The sequence below is a fragment of the Cricetulus griseus genome (assembly GCF_003668045.3).
Source record: "Cricetulus griseus strain 17A/GY chromosome 1 unlocalized genomic scaffold, alternate assembly CriGri-PICRH-1.0 chr1_1, whole genome shotgun sequence".
Lineage (NCBI taxonomy): Eukaryota > Metazoa > Chordata > Mammalia > Rodentia > Cricetidae > Cricetulus > Cricetulus griseus.
This window is the reverse complement of record NW_023276807.1, coordinates 174,129,310-174,144,660: the sequence shown is the minus strand read 5'-3', so window position 1 is coordinate 174,144,660 and position 15,351 is coordinate 174,129,310. Positions and strand designations below refer to the sequence as shown.

Here is a 15,351-nt window from a genome sequence, read left to right as displayed (position 1 = left end):
AAATGTGGGTGGAAGCACTGAATAGAGTCAGCTCAGCTGCTTGCCTGCATGGGCAGAGACTCACTTCTGGTGCTGTGTCTTGAGTGTGCATGAGGTTATAGCAGCAGCAACTTTTCAAAGTCCTTCAGAGAGGTTAGGGTTGTATATAAGGAACAGTTCAGAACAGTGTGGAGCTCCAGATAATGTTTTCATCAGTGTTGTTTTATAGTTGATGCTGTGGTACTGTCAATATGTTGACTATGGAAAGAATGCCTTTTATCCAGCACATAGCATGGCACATTTAAAATTCAAGTAACCTTATGTAGAACCCTAGACAAAGAGAGAAGAATTCTCCAAAGCTGGAGTTACTCTATCAGGAAAACCCATAGGCACAGAACAGCTGTGTCTGTGAAAGTTGCTTGTCCTGTTTGCCTGGAGTTCTTGTGGACAGGCACCTCCACCCCATCACAGCCAGGTGGGTAGAGATGTTTCAGGCTGAGAACCCTTGCTGCAGAACTGTTTTTCCCATTACCCTTACCAGTCCCACTGGCCAGCTTCTATGGCTCCACTCACATTCTTTAGGGCTATTCAGCATTCTCAGACTACAGTTTGTTCTGTAGGATTTGTTTATTCAGCAAGACTGCTCCTGGTTTTAGCTCCTATATAAAGCAGAAAAAGCAGAGAATAGGCAGCAGAGAAAGTTCATCCTTGCTTCTGGAAAGAATTTCCATACCGTTCCTCTAACAGAGTAGAATTTACCAGCATTTTAAATGGAAATTAAAGACAAAAGGAATGGATAAAGTAAAAAACAAAACAATTATGATTATGCAGAGGTAACTTCTGGTGGAGATGGCTGGTGTGGATCCCAGAAGAGCACTGGGGTGTGTTCTACCTGAGAGGTTGGCCCACGCCCAGCACCAACATTTAGCTGTGTGTGTGTGTGTGTGTGTGTGTGTGTGTGTGTGTGTGTGTGTGTGTGTCACTGTGTCATGTGCATGTGTGTGTGTTTGTTGTTTTGCTTTGTTTTATCACTGTGATTAACCCCCCCCTCTCTCTCTCTCACACACACACACACACAAAAAAAAAAAAAAAAAAAAAAAAAAAAAAAAAAAAAGCTTAAGAGAAGGATTTGTTTGGGCTTCTGGTTGCAGAGGGCTCAGTCTGTGTTGAGTTGGCTTCATGTTTTTGAGCCTGTTGTGAAGCTGAGCCCAATAGTGGAGGAACTGTGTGGACCTGGACAGGGCGTGGACAGTGTTCACTAACGTTGGACCGGAAGCAGAGTGACAGGGTGGAAGTGGCCATGGTCACTTTCGTGATCAGCTTTTACTTTCAACTTAGAGCAACCCTGGAAGAAGGAATCTCAGGTAAAGCATTTCCGCAGTCAGGTTGGCTGTGACTGTGTCTGTCAGGATTGCCTGGACTGATGTTCCATGTGGGAGGGCCCAACCATGGCCAGCTCCAGGTGCTGCCCACTACATGGCAGAGCCTATCTGGACAGTAAAGCCAACAGAGAGCAAGTGAGAGAACCAGTGAGCAGTGTTCTTCCATGACTGCTGCTTCACTTCCTGCCTGAGCTCCTGCCCTGACTTCCCTCAATGATAGGCTGTGACCCAGAAGTGCAAGCCAAATAAACCCTTTCCTCCCCAGACTGCTTTTGCTCAGTGTTTATCACAGCCACAGAAAGCACACTAAAACAGTCCCCCAGGACCAGTGACTTATTTCCTCTAGCTATGCTCCATCTCCTAAGTTTCTAGAACCTCCCCAGATAGTGCCACCAACTATTTTTAACACCTGAGTTGGTGGCAGGGGTGGGGTATTTCATATCTATCCTGGTTTCATTTCATTGATAAAATGCCCTGGAAAAAACAGAATCATCTTACAAGAGAAAGAGTTTACTCAGCACCCAATTCCAGGTCACAGTCCATTACTTTGGAAAAGTCAAATCAGGAAGGGCTCATGGTTCATCACACTAGATCACATCCATAATCCGAACAAGAGAAATGACAGCATGCATGGTCACTCACTTGTGTTCAGCTCTATTTCTCCACTCTTACCTCAGGAGCCCTACCTTGGCAATGGTGCCACCCACAGTGGGTTGGTGGGTGGCACTACCACACCTCGTCACATCAATTAACTGAATTAAGACAATTCCCCCACAGACATGCCCACAGGCCAACCCAATGTAGACAATCCTAAAGACAGAATTGAGATTCTCTCCTTAGGGATTCTATGTTCCATCAAGTTGATCATTAAAGACAACCATCACAATATCCAAACCTGAGCATTGTTTAATTCAGTGGTTTTGAGTGGAAGATGCTTCTCTAACCTGACCCTTGAACTTATGCCCATTGTGATTAGCAATGATTTTAGAGGTTTGCGTTACTTTTGTCTTTATTTGAGTCCATACTACATGTAAGTGAGTCAGACATCTCCTTGGCAAGATGTCTCCAAGACAAGAGTGTTGCTATGCAAGACAGGGAGCTGTGCCTCCATGACTATCATGTGAGTGGTTCCTGCTTATAAGGTTCCCAATCACACCCATGTTCTCCAGCCAGTGCTCACGGTGTAGAGACAGGGCTAAACGGACTCTAAAACTCCATCAGGGCATTGTGGCCTCTTAGGTATCCATAGATGCAGAATTTATGAATTTTATGAATTCATGATTTGCAGAATGGAATGATATGGCCATGTCTAATACACATTTCTGTTTGCTTTCTCCCTATCCTTGAGTGGTTAAGGATAAAATAAGTGAATTTCAGCCTGGATTTCTGACCAGCAAAACAGCCAGACACAGAGCTGAAAGCAGATATGAGCAGGAGGAAGGAGCTTGGACTCAATCCAGGCAACCCTACACCTTCTCCCACTCCCAGCTGCAGAGCCGCAAACACGAAGGCCCGAAAGCCTCAGAAGCCCTTCACGTTCCTTCCCAGCTTGGAGCTTCCTTTCATTTTACTTTGGATTTAAACTGGTCAAAGGCATTCCAGCCTTCTCCTTAGAGATGTAATACAATATGAACTCATAAGAATTGTGGTTTGTTTGTTTTCTTGTAATCTGAAACAGCTTTTATCAAAAACCCAATTCACAAGGAGAGGTTAATCTTGTACAGGAAAAAGCAGGTCTTCGTGGGGATTTTTTCTGCTTAAGATGTCTAACTGGAAAGCTTTCTCTCTTTTTTTCTTCCTTTTTCAGCCCTCTATGAAAGAGTCTATCTACCCCAGTGCTGTCTCACACAGGGGACCAATTAGATAAGACAAATCACCCAAAGAATGTTTATCTGCATCCAAAAGGTTCTTCAGAACTCTTGATGTTGTCTTGGCATTTCTATTTTTTAGTGGGAATTTTTTTTAATGATGGAGTGGCCGACTTATTTTAATGCTTGACAGGGCCAGGAAGAACTAGCTGCCTTGGCTGATGTGTGTAGACATATGAGAAACATTAATATTTAATTTTTACTCTGTTTACTTTGAGAGACTGCCAGGGAGTGATTCAGATATTCAGCAGAAAGGGGCTTTTCTTTTATAATATAGTACAAAGGAAAGCTGAGTGCATGTTCTTTCTTCAAAGCGGGGGCTTGGGGGTGGGAATGGTATTTATTTGTACAGCTTACACGGGGACTACTTTGACTGTGTAAACACTCATATAATTTTATTAAGAGCTGCTACCAAATCTTTTCATCTGGCCTGTGCTCCAAGCCAAGAATGAGGAGTCTGAGTGTGCTAGTCCCACATTCCTTTAATTCAACAGTGCCTGGGTGTCCCTGGTTGAGGTTCAAAACCTGGGGACAGTGACATGCACAGCAATGAGTCTGGTTGGTAACTGTGATTCCAGCAAGAGTATAGGGCTCCAACCAGCATCCTCCCCTGCCTTACTCTTTAGGTTTCTGCTCCAGGAGGCTACTGCAGGGACTTGTGACTCTGTGACTAAGCTAAACTTCTCAGCCTAGGGTTAAAGGCAGTGCACAAAGCTCACCAGCCGCTGCTTGCTGGGTGCAACCTGATCTGGGGCTGGGGGCTCCTTTCTTCAGCTGTCTTTGGGTCCCCCAGAACCCCCTGGGGATCTATTCAGATAAAGGTCAGTTGAGGGACAGTTTTGGTTTTGAATACTAGAGAGAACTAGAAAACATAAACAATTCACCACTGTGGTGGCTGCAGTGTCCCACACCAACAGTGTCTGTCACAGTGTGTCTAGTGTGTTACCCACAGTCACAGCGGAGCTGTCAACACAAGCGATTATTGAAACAGACCTGGCAGGTGATGGTAAGGCTTTTCTAATAAAGTCAGAGGGTTAGCCCTGGTGTAGGGACTGTAAGAACTGCTTTTGTCTGTAGGTCACTTGTTCTTTGTGATTTGATGTATTGGTTGTGATTGGGAATGGATTGCCTGCCTTTGATCTTCCTCATCAAATTCCTTAATCTATATTCAGAGGATCTTTCAGCATTTAATAACAGTCCTTGTTCTATAGCCCAGGGTGCCCAAACATTCTTTAGTCCAGCCTGGCCTTGAACTCAGGACCCTTCCACCTCCTAGGATCAAGGGCACACACCACTACACCCAGCTTTGATATGGGGGCAGTGCATCTCCACTTTCATCCATTCCTAGCTGAAATGTGGGCTTATAAATTCAAAACCATTGTGAAGCTAGTAGAACCTGGGGTTTGTCTTCTCTTGTCATGCCTAGTTTTTGTGGCATCTCAGAACATGGCTTGCAACCTTGTTGCTGTGGAATTAAGCCATGGCTCACATTGTTAAATGCAGCAATATAGGTGAATGTCAATTACCAATCACAATTTTTAAAGTAGCTTTTTTAAAATAAAATTTGTTTCCTTTAAAATCATATAATTTAGATTAGATATATTATTTGAGAAAAAATTCACAGTTTCTGTAGTGTATCAGAAGAAGGTCTAGGCCATACACAAAAAGTTAAGAGATTCTGTTGTAGAAGTTAAACAGAATTAAAGATGGTCATTCTTTTTTACTTCATTAAGAATTATTTTAAGTGTGTGTGTGTGTGTGTGTGTGTGTGTGTGTGTGTGTGTGTGTACACTTGATAATGTCACCTGCAGAGACCAGAAGAGGGCATCAGATCCTGCAGAGCAGGAATTACACCGTTGTAAGCTGCCCAACATGGGTGCTAAAAACAGAACTCAAGCCCTCTGCAAAAGCAGTACTAGTTACTGTCTCCCCAGCTCACTGGTCATTCTTTCAATTTTTTATTGTAGAAGAATCAAAATAACTGTATGAGTCTATAATCTACCTGAACAATTTGTATTTTATGTATAATTGCCATGAAGTGTAATTACAACAATGCATAGCGTTTACTGGTTGTCAAATTGATTTTCATTCATTAGATTCTGTTTCAATACCAAGCTCGCTCTGTTCATTTAAGCATGTCTTCATTCTTTCATAGTTTGTATATTAATAAGTTGTGACTGGTGAGTAGACTGTGTCATGTAAGACAGCTCAAGACCCTGGTTTTAAGGTTAATCTGTTTTCATTAATGTTGCTACACTGCCTCTTATAAACAGCAAAAGATGATACTGTTTTCTACAGCATGCCCTTACAATACAGTGTGTTCACCACAAACACTCAGCTTGAAGTAGAAATCTGAGAGTGAAACTATAAAATGTGACATAACACACACACACACACACACACACACACACACACACACACACACACACACACACATAAATATATTTGAAGGGAAGGAGAGTGAATATGGCTGAGCAATATGAACAGACAGGATCTAGTCTGTGAATCATTAATTCATATGTTAGAAGAAATAATATGACTGTCTAAATATGGTATTCTTTGAGTTACTTAGAAGGCTAAGGAGACAAAAGCCCACAGTGCTCAGAGCTGTGCAGCACCCTGTGGGAAGAAGGCACCCTATTGAGAGTAGCAACAGGCACAGTGTAGCAGACTTTCTTGGACTGACAGACCCCAAATCATGACACAGACTTATCAATTATGAATGCTCAACCTTAGCTTAGACTTGTTTCTAGCTAGTTTTTATTAACTCATTTCTATTAATCTGTCTGCTTCCCAAGGCTCATTTACCTCATCTACTTTCTGTCTATCCTGACTTCTAGCTTCCACCATGTCTGTCTGTGTGGCCATTGCCTGGCTCCCCTTTATTCTCTGCCCACCATTCCTGCCTATCCTTTCTCAGCTTAGCTATTGGCTGAGAGCTTTTAATTAGACCAATGAAGTCCCTTAGGCAGGCAAGGTAAAACAACAGCACATCTTTATATAACTAAACAAATACAGCATAAACAAATGCAACATATCTTTACATAGTTAAACAAATACAGTATCAAAAATTGCAATGTCTTTACGTAGTTAAACAATTATTCTGCAACGCAAACAAATGGGACAATTCCTTATATAGTTAAACAAATATTCTATTCCATAACATTTCCTCCTTTTTGTCTAGATAAAATGAAAGGTTTTAAATTTTACATAGTGAAACTATATATAATAATAACAGTTATCAAGTAATAATTACATTTACAATATCTAGTTCATTTGTATTTGGCAAATTCATAGAAAATACTTCATTATTTATCTTAACTTTTTGAGTCCAAAATTTTGTACTCATAACTATGACTACTAGTCATAACTTCTGTCATAACTATAACTAAGAAAAACTGTAACTTATGACTATCTAGTCTTCAACTCAACAAAAATGCCCAAAATGATATAATAATACCTGAGTGAACAAGAAGTGCAGTGCAAACCACTTCCAAAACTATAGAAATGACAGAGACATCTGGCTTCCTGGACAGTTACCTGAGGTTCTTCTACAATGTTGGGATATCCGTCTTCAGTCAACATACCTAGAATATCTGCCAGACTTTTATATGAAGCAGGAATTTTGAAGGAATGTCCTGTCTTGTCTTTGAAAAGTTCAACAGTAATTTTTCTTTGTGTTTTACATATCCAGTTTTGACAGTATACTGTCAGCAGTTGAGGCAAGGACAGTCTCTTGCCCAAATGGGTAGCTTTGTCACATTGAAAGCAAAGTCCATATGGAGGTTCTTCAATGCCCATCATCCTTTTATGAAGTAGATTGATGCTGCCAGAAGCAAACATGTCTCACTGTTATGAAAAGCCTTACATTATTAAATATCTTAAATGCCACATTCTGTAGGTCTTTGAGGTGTTTGAAGATCGCCTATCTAAAATATACCTGCTTAACCTTGAAATCTTACCTTATATGACTACAAGTTTGATTTATAAATGACTAACCACTAACCTACATTTTTAATTTGATACTGCATTTTTAAATGAGCTGCATAACCACAAACAAGAGTAGAAACATACATACATACAGTAAAACAAAAATAACTTTAAATTTGTATCAATATACCAAAATCCATACCAATGAAAAATATTTGAGATTAACAGTTGTCTTTTTATCCTATATTCCTATATCCCCCCTTAAATGATGACAAACACTTGTAACTCACCAAACAATAAAAAATAACCCACCTTGGGAATGTGAACATTGTGTTCTCTAGACTGCTTCCTGTTGTCTGGGTGCAATGACATTTCCAGAGGACCCTGAGAAAATTGAGATAATGGGCAAGTCCTGAGAAACTAGTTGTAACATTTGTTGTCCAGTCTCAGAACTGTTCCCATGCAGAGGGCTCAATATATATGCACCGGTCTTGTAATTTTTCTTGGTTTATTTCTTTATGTCTGTAGCCAAGAATTTCAGAAGGTCCGCTGATCAAACCTGATCTCTAGTAACCTTAAAGGAACCCATAGGACCGGGCATTGGTGGTGCACGCCTTTAATCCCAGCACTCGGGAGACAGAGGCAGGCAGATCTCTGTGAGTTCGAGGCCAGCCTGGTCTCCAGAGCGAGTGCCAGGATAGGCTCCAAAGCCACACAGAGAAACCCTGTCTCAACAAACCAAAAAGAAAAAAAAAAAAAAAAAGAACCCATAGGCTTTCATTTCCTGAGGAAACAAAAGCATAGCCTCTTCTCGGATGCAGTACATTTTCTGAATTCCATTTTAAAGACATCCCTGAAGTATATAAGCTGGTTTAATTCAGTGGTCCCCTTTATAACAACTTAGTGTCTCTCAGCAGCTGTCTTCCACTCATCAGCATTCAAAATCTTCAAAGTCAACACAACACCATATAGTATTCAGACTCCCTTTTTCCCCATTTATGTGGTTTTTCCCTTTATTTTACTTTGTCTTTAAAGACTATCATTTTTAAACTGTTTTTTCCTATGACTATCTATACCCATTTTCTTTTCTTTCTTAAGCACCTACACACATTTTTAAACATTCTGTAACCTGTTTAGAGGTTTGTTTGTTTGTTTTTCAGTCTGGACCTGCTTTACTGTGCACCTGAGCCAAACCTTGAACGTGAAGCTCGGCTTTGTGCTGGTGGTTAGCTCTGCCCCACTTAGGTTGGTGGCAACTGAGCTTGATGTCCTGTAGGCCTGGCAGAGAGCTGCATTTATCTGGGAGCTGTATTTAAACACCCCAGCTCTAGGAAGCTGGTGCCTACTCTGTGGCAGAAGTTTTTACTTTACTTGTTATTTCTACTTAACATGTTGACTGCTCAAGTGCTCAGTGTATGGCAGAGCCACGTCTCTGTACAATATGGACACCGGGCTACTAGGAAGCCCCATTGGGTTTCTTTTTCCAGATTTCTTGGGCCATCCATGTAAATATGTGCCCCATGTTGGGTAACAAATGTAGAAGATTTCCAAGGATGTCAGCAAAGAGAGAAAGTTAGCCAGTTGCTGCTGTAACTCTCTGGGCTCACAGCTTTTCACCCAACCTTTGAATCTCAAGTTTTATTAGAATGATAGAGATTTGGTTAAAGCTAACTTTAGAGGCAACAACATAGGCACTGTCTGGGGGAACATAATTTCCTCCTGGCTACGGCCTAAGCAGGTAGGCTATTAGTAGTGCAGCCACTGTGATGAAGGTGAAACAGCAGCACAGTTCCCTGTAAGTGTCATAAAGGTTTGGTAAAGGATGAGCCATGGTGATTCTGTGAGGACATCAGCACCAAATACATCCTCATTGTCTTGGTTCCTTCCAGCTCTGTGATTTATAAAGAACAGAAGTTTATTACAGTTCTGTAGGCTGAGAGGTTCAATGCCTAATATAAGCTGCCCTCTGCATCCAAGATGGGACACTGTTGTTGAGTCCTGTCATGGTAGAAGGACTAAAATATATTCTTACTAGAAGGAACATCCCCTCAGTCCTGTTATAAGCATACTAACAGCCTCTTGGAGAGGAGCTTTCCAACATCCTAACCTCTGAGCTGTAACTGTGCTGAGATACCAGCCACAGTTACACCAAAGTCAGACCACAGGAAGCATCAGAGGGGAATAGGAACTGAAACACTCCCTCATTGTCAGGGCTGGAGTGGTACTGCAGTTTTGGAAAACAGTGTGACCATTCCCAAAGGATGAAGGATAAAATAATCATGGGAACTAACTATTCCATTCCTAAGATATATGTATGGAAATTGTAACACAGTTGCCTGTAAACTTGAAGTAGAAATGTTTGTAGCTTTATTCACCATAGCTAAAAGAGTAGAAATGTAATTTAGGTCCAATGGTCAAAAGTGATAAATAAATTAACATGATTTATGCAAACAAAGAACTATTACTTGGGTATAACAAAGTAAGATTCTAATATATAGCAAAAAGTATATAGAAAGCAGATAAAATTAAATACATAGCCCTAAGTGATAGGGTCCAGTCACAGAAGGCCACGTGTGTAAGAACATTTAGATGGGTTGTCCAGAGTAGGATATTATGACAGAAAGCTAGCTTAGCAGTCTGGGGAAAGAGGAGAATGGGAAGTGGCTGTGAGTGAGCATCGTGTTCCTTTAGGTATGATGAAAATATTCTATGATAATGATTGATGGTGTACAGTTTTGTAACTACTTAAAAATGACTGAATTGTACACTCTAAAAGGGTGAGACTTAGCTTGTGAATTATATCTCAAGAAAAAAAGTCCTGGGTATCATGGTGCACACTTTCAATCCCAGTACTTGGGAGGCAAAGGTAAGTGGCTATCTGTAAGCTCCAGGCTAACCTGGTCCACACAGAGAGACTTCATATCAAAAATTTAAAAAACAACACATCTTTCTTCATCTATTTAGATTATCATGTGATTTTCTGCCTTTAATGCCATTTATATGATGTATTGTATTTATTGGCTTGTATATGTGGAACCATCCCTGCACTCCAGGGATCAAGAAACTTGGTCATGAAGAATGTTATTTTTGGCATATATCTGTATTCCATTTGCAAGTATTATATTGAGCATCATTTAATCTATATTCATCAGAGGCACTGGCCTGTGATTTTCTTTTTTTCTTTTCTTTTTTTTTTGTTGTTATTGTGATGTTACCTGGTTTTGGTATTAATTAGAATGATTTTGGCTTCAAGGAAGGAGCTTTAGAGTTTAAGAGTGTTCCTTCTGTTCCTTTCTCTTTTCCTTCCTTCCTTCCTTCCTTCCTTCCTTCCTTCCTTCCTTCCTTCCTTTTTTCCTTTTTATTTTTTGAATGGTTTAACAAGAATTTTGAAAGTCTGGTAGAATTCTGTTGTGACGATACAGACTCCCTGATTGTGGATGTCAGTTAAGAGGCCTGGTAAATCTATGGGGCCTCTGGTAGTGTATCAGTATTTATCCCTAGTACACGAATGGACTTTGGGGCCCATTCCACATAGAGGGTGCTCTCTCAGCCTAGATTCAAGGGGGAGGGCCTAGGTCTTGCTCCAAATGATGTGACAGACTTTGAAAAATCCTCCATGGAAAGCCTCACCCTCCCTGGTAGCAGAAAGGGGATGGGATCGGGATTGGTGGGGGGAGGCAGGGGAGGAGGGGAGGAAGAAAGAACTGGGACTGACATTTAAACAAGCTTGTTTCAAAGTTAAGTTTAAAAAAAGGAAAAAATAAAATAAATCTTTGCTTTTTGTAAGTTAAAAAAAAAAAGAATTCTGCTGTGAATCCAGTCAGGAAGGAATTTTATTACTATTTCCCCTCATTTGATATGTTTAGGTTGTTGACTTCTTGTTTTAATTTGGGGGATTTGACAGAGTTTACAACTTCATCCATATCTTTTGCAGTTATTAACATATTATCTTATATTCTGGATTTCTTTGGTACCTTTTGCAATGGTTTCCTGATTCTGTTAATTCAGGTTCTTCATTTCTTTCTTTCGGTTAATTGGACCAAGGGTTTGACAATCTTGTCTATCTTCTCAAAGAGCCAACTCTTGGAAATATGTGAATGTGACAACAATTAATGAAAAACAGAGGCCATGAAATTGAAAAAGAGCAAGGATGAGTATATGAGAGGGTTTGGAGAGAGGAAAAGGAAGAAAAAAATGATGTAATTATATTATAATCTGTAATTATATTATAATCTCAAAAAAATAAAAGAAAGTTTTAAAAACAAAAAAAGAAAGTAAAAGAAGTCTTCACCAAAGCTGAACTCAACAAAATGAGAAAATAGAGATTACACAGGAGTTTGTGAAAATAGCTCTTTAATGAACTTTGTAGTAGCAGCATTAGTTTTTCTATATATGTGAGAATGGAGGAAGGGAGAAAAGAGACGGGAAGAAAAAGAGTGAGAAAATAAAGAGAATAGAGAGAAGGAGAACAGAGACAGCAAGAGCACTGCAAACACACTATTCTGGTATTTTCCTATATGTTCTAGTTTTCTATGGGGCTGGACCAGAAGACAATCTTGGAGAAATGCCAGAAGCTTTCCTCAGAATGGCTCTGACTCTGTAACAATCAAGGCCTATATTCACTGTTTCTTAGAATTGCTTCCTGAAGACCACCTGATCTTCTCTGCAAGCCAGGTGTCCCTGGGAGTGTAGAGCAAGGTCATCTTCTCACCCTTTCCCCTGTGAAGGCACTGGGTGAGATGGATACTGAGGCTTCCTTCTTGGTGGAACGTAGCTATGATAAGAACTCTCTGTAATCCTTGGCAAAACTGGAGAGAACTGCTTTTGAGATCTGTGGCATATGAGGCATCCTTACAGCAAACACATTCTCAGGGTGTTACTGGAAACATCAGTCAGCCTGACACTCAGTCTTAGCCCAGGTTGTCTGAAAACTTGTAGCGATCCTCCTACCTCAGCCTCCCAAATGCTAACATTTTATGAGGAGCTTGGTTCATTTCTTTCTATTTAATTAATTATTTTATGTATTCCTTTGAGACAGGGTCTCAACTATAGTTCTTGCCTGGAACTCATTACAGAGACCTGACTAGCTCCTAACTCACAGAAATCAGTCTCTGCCTCAGCCTCCAGATGCATGGATTAAAGGTGTTCACCACCACGCCCAGCCTTTTGATGTGTTGTTTCTCAATTGCAAACTACAGAATGCAGGTTTAGTAATCAAGTGTGACTATGAATAGCTCCTGGGTTTGAGAGAGAACACTGCAGAACAGGGAGTCCTGGTGTTACTTGCTGCAAGAACACAAAGTTGTCTTAAAGGTCCAGACATATAGGAACCCTGTCAGACGCTGCCAGGTCAATCTTGACTTCTGTAATATGAGTACATGCACACCTTCTCTGCTGGCCTTAAAAGGAAAATGTCCTAAGATAAGCAGATACCCAGGGCAGAGATTCTGGACATCCTCTAACACTGCTGCACACAATAGAGCCAAGCTGGGTACCTGAGTCTCCACCAAATTCACTGTATTCATATTGGATCTGCAGGAACTTGTATCCAAGGTTTATGTTCCAATATTGAAGGCAAAAATTAGGACCAAAAAAAAAAGCTTTCTTCTTGGACATCGTTTAGACTGCATATGAGGTAGAATACAGTGGATCTGCATCTTCCCCTGAGTGGCTAACGTGAGTGAGACTGTTCATCTAGGAACTCACAGCATAGAGGGAATGGTACACATGCAGGGTATAGTTTTATGAAGAGAATTAAGAACCACAAGTGTTGAACTTAAGTTCTTTAAATGCACAAAAGATGGAGTCTACCATCCTGAGACTTTCATAATGTATGTTAGAAGCAACTACCCATGGTTCCTTGGACTCAGAGGCTGAAGTGGTCACTCGTGAAGCACAGGAAAGGTAGCTCAACCGAGAAGCCAAGTGTCCACTCTAAGTCGAACTATAGGTACCCCAAATAGTACCCCAAATCCTGGCCATGCTGGCTCCCCTGCCCCATCCTCAGGCTTCCTAGAATGCCTTTTTCATTTTGCTGAGCTTACCATTTCATTTCATGTCTTAAAGGCTCTTACATCTCCAAATATTTGCCCAAACTTTTTTACCCTGCTCAACATGCCCCTTAAGTCCACGCTGTTTGTGCATGATCCCCAATACCCCTGTAGCTGCTGTGCCTGGCATTGAACTCTTAGACTGACTGAAGGGTTCTGGGTTCAGGGTTCACCTTGCCTGGCTCCACTCTGCCAGCTTCCTTATCAGCTAGCACACCCTTGGAAGAATCTCTGACTGTTCTCTCACTACCAGCTTCTAATCTTTCTGCACATCCCATGGGCTGTGCCTTCCAAGTTCTCCAGTATTAATTCATTACTTGCCATCTCTGAGGTGTCATGTAATTCCACATGAGTTCTCATAATAGCTGCTTAATGCATTTCATTCATCCACTCTTATCCTTAGGGACTGATCCTGGACAGCACCTAGAGGGATGTCCCTAAAAGGGACAGTCAATCATGCTGTTTCTTCATCAAAGCTCTTTGGTGTCTCCCTTCACTTTGAGGAAGAAATCCAAATTTCACCAGATTTGGCAATGAAAAAACCAATGCTACTTCCCCATGGATTTTGCCATTTATATTAACACTGTTTCAAGATTTTCATATTTTCTCAAGTACTAAACCCTGTAGGCAGTTCAGAGTTTGGAAACTGAGGCATGGAGAAGTTATAAAACATTGAAGTATGCACAACCAGCTATGGGTGAACTGGTCCTCATGCTTGCCCATTGCCCACTGTGCTACTGGCAATAGGATATGCTAGAGTGTGCTGTGACCAGAACCACATAATTCATTTTAATTTAAAATACTGCTGGAAGGATCCCACCAGCATGGTGTTGTCTCAAGTTTTCTAATGTATCTCAGTGTGAAGTTAGGTAAAGGGGAGAGAATTTAAAGAAACAGAAGAGGAAAAAGATGGAACTTGCATTACTTAAGAAGCCTGCATCCCTCCAAACTGATGCTCCACAGCCAAGCTGGAGGCTCAGAGCTTTGTTTTCAAAATCTGATCTCTCCCAAGCTGAGGGTTACATCAAACATATGGAGATATACCACCCAGCAGGCAAACCACAGCTTGCTTCTTGAAAGGCTTGTTAGGGATTGGCTTGGCTGTTGCTCTGTGCTCACCACAGGCCTCAAGCTCTAGGCAATCTGAGAAGAGGAACTAGATTCCAGCCAGAGAGTGGGCACTTTAGAAGACCAGCCATGCCCATAGACCTTAGGCAGGCTAGCCAGGCAAATAGTTTACTGATTTTTACTCTAAGTGGAAAGTCTTCCAACTTCCCACCTACTGTGTGTGTGGAGGGGGTCCACATGGTAAGTGGTTAGAAAGCTTGGACTCTGCTCAAAGACCATCAGAAAGCAGATGTCACCAGCAGGATGAAAAGCGTCAGGACCAAGAATTAAAGAGGACTAAAGGAGAGGTTGGTTGTTGTACACATTGAAACATTTGATTTGTTCTTGCCATCTGGTCCTTATCTTGTCCCAAGTGCCCATGCTCTTCTCTGGATTCAGCCTGGCAGAGGACTACTGTGCTGCACCCTGCAATCCCAGCACTCAGAAAGCAGAGTGCTGTGCTGCACCCCTTTAGTCCCAGTGCTCAGGAAGCAGGAGAGCCAGTGCCAGCCAGTATGTACTAGATAGTCAGGACTTGTCTCACCCTGAATGACACAAGACAAACATGCAATCTGCCACACAAGGCAGCCTAATCTGATCCTCTATGTACTGGAGGGAGGATGGGGAGCCTCAGTCTGGCCTCCTCCCTTCTACATTGTAAACCACTGTTATCTAAAGCAAGCAGAGACTTGGGAGGAAAACGCCCAATTATATGCCAGGAAGCACAGTGTCCTGGGTTTGGGGCAGGGGAGTGACGACATTGAGTTTCATTGATGGGCCCCTGCGGCAAGCCAGCAACCCCCCAGGAAGGCCTGCTATTCCTGTCCTCTTGGTGAACCTGCCTGAAAGGGATCCAGGAGTTATTTGGTAATCAGGACTTGTCAGCACCTCGGTTATGCAGGGTGGTTCAATCCGATAATGTGAATGGAGCCTGTAATAGGGCTGATGAAAGGGACTCCAGTTTCAAAAAGGGCCTTGAATGATTTTTTGTTCATTTTCTGTTTACATGTAATGCGTTATTGATGTCATTACCTT

General features: G+C 41.4%; 1 protein-coding gene and 1 long non-coding RNA gene across 2 annotated transcripts in view; one reads left to right on the top strand and one right to left on the bottom strand.

Moving 5' to 3' along the window:
* The window catches only part of Rarb (retinoic acid receptor beta), a 349,488-nt gene that overhangs the window by 97,535 nt on the left and 236,602 nt on the right, over positions 1 to 15,351 (top strand). The window lies entirely within an intron of this gene.
* Positions 6,208 to 15,351, bottom strand: part of LOC103159534 — a 30,630-nt gene continuing 21,486 nt past the window's right edge. Inside the window, exons 3-4 of the long non-coding RNA XR_003479870.2 lie at positions 7,472 to 7,543; positions 6,208 to 7,055 (exon numbers count right to left, since the gene is read on the bottom strand). This is a non-coding gene — a long non-coding RNA (uncharacterized LOC103159534). The remainder of the gene's footprint in view (positions 7,056 to 7,471; positions 7,544 to 15,351) is intronic.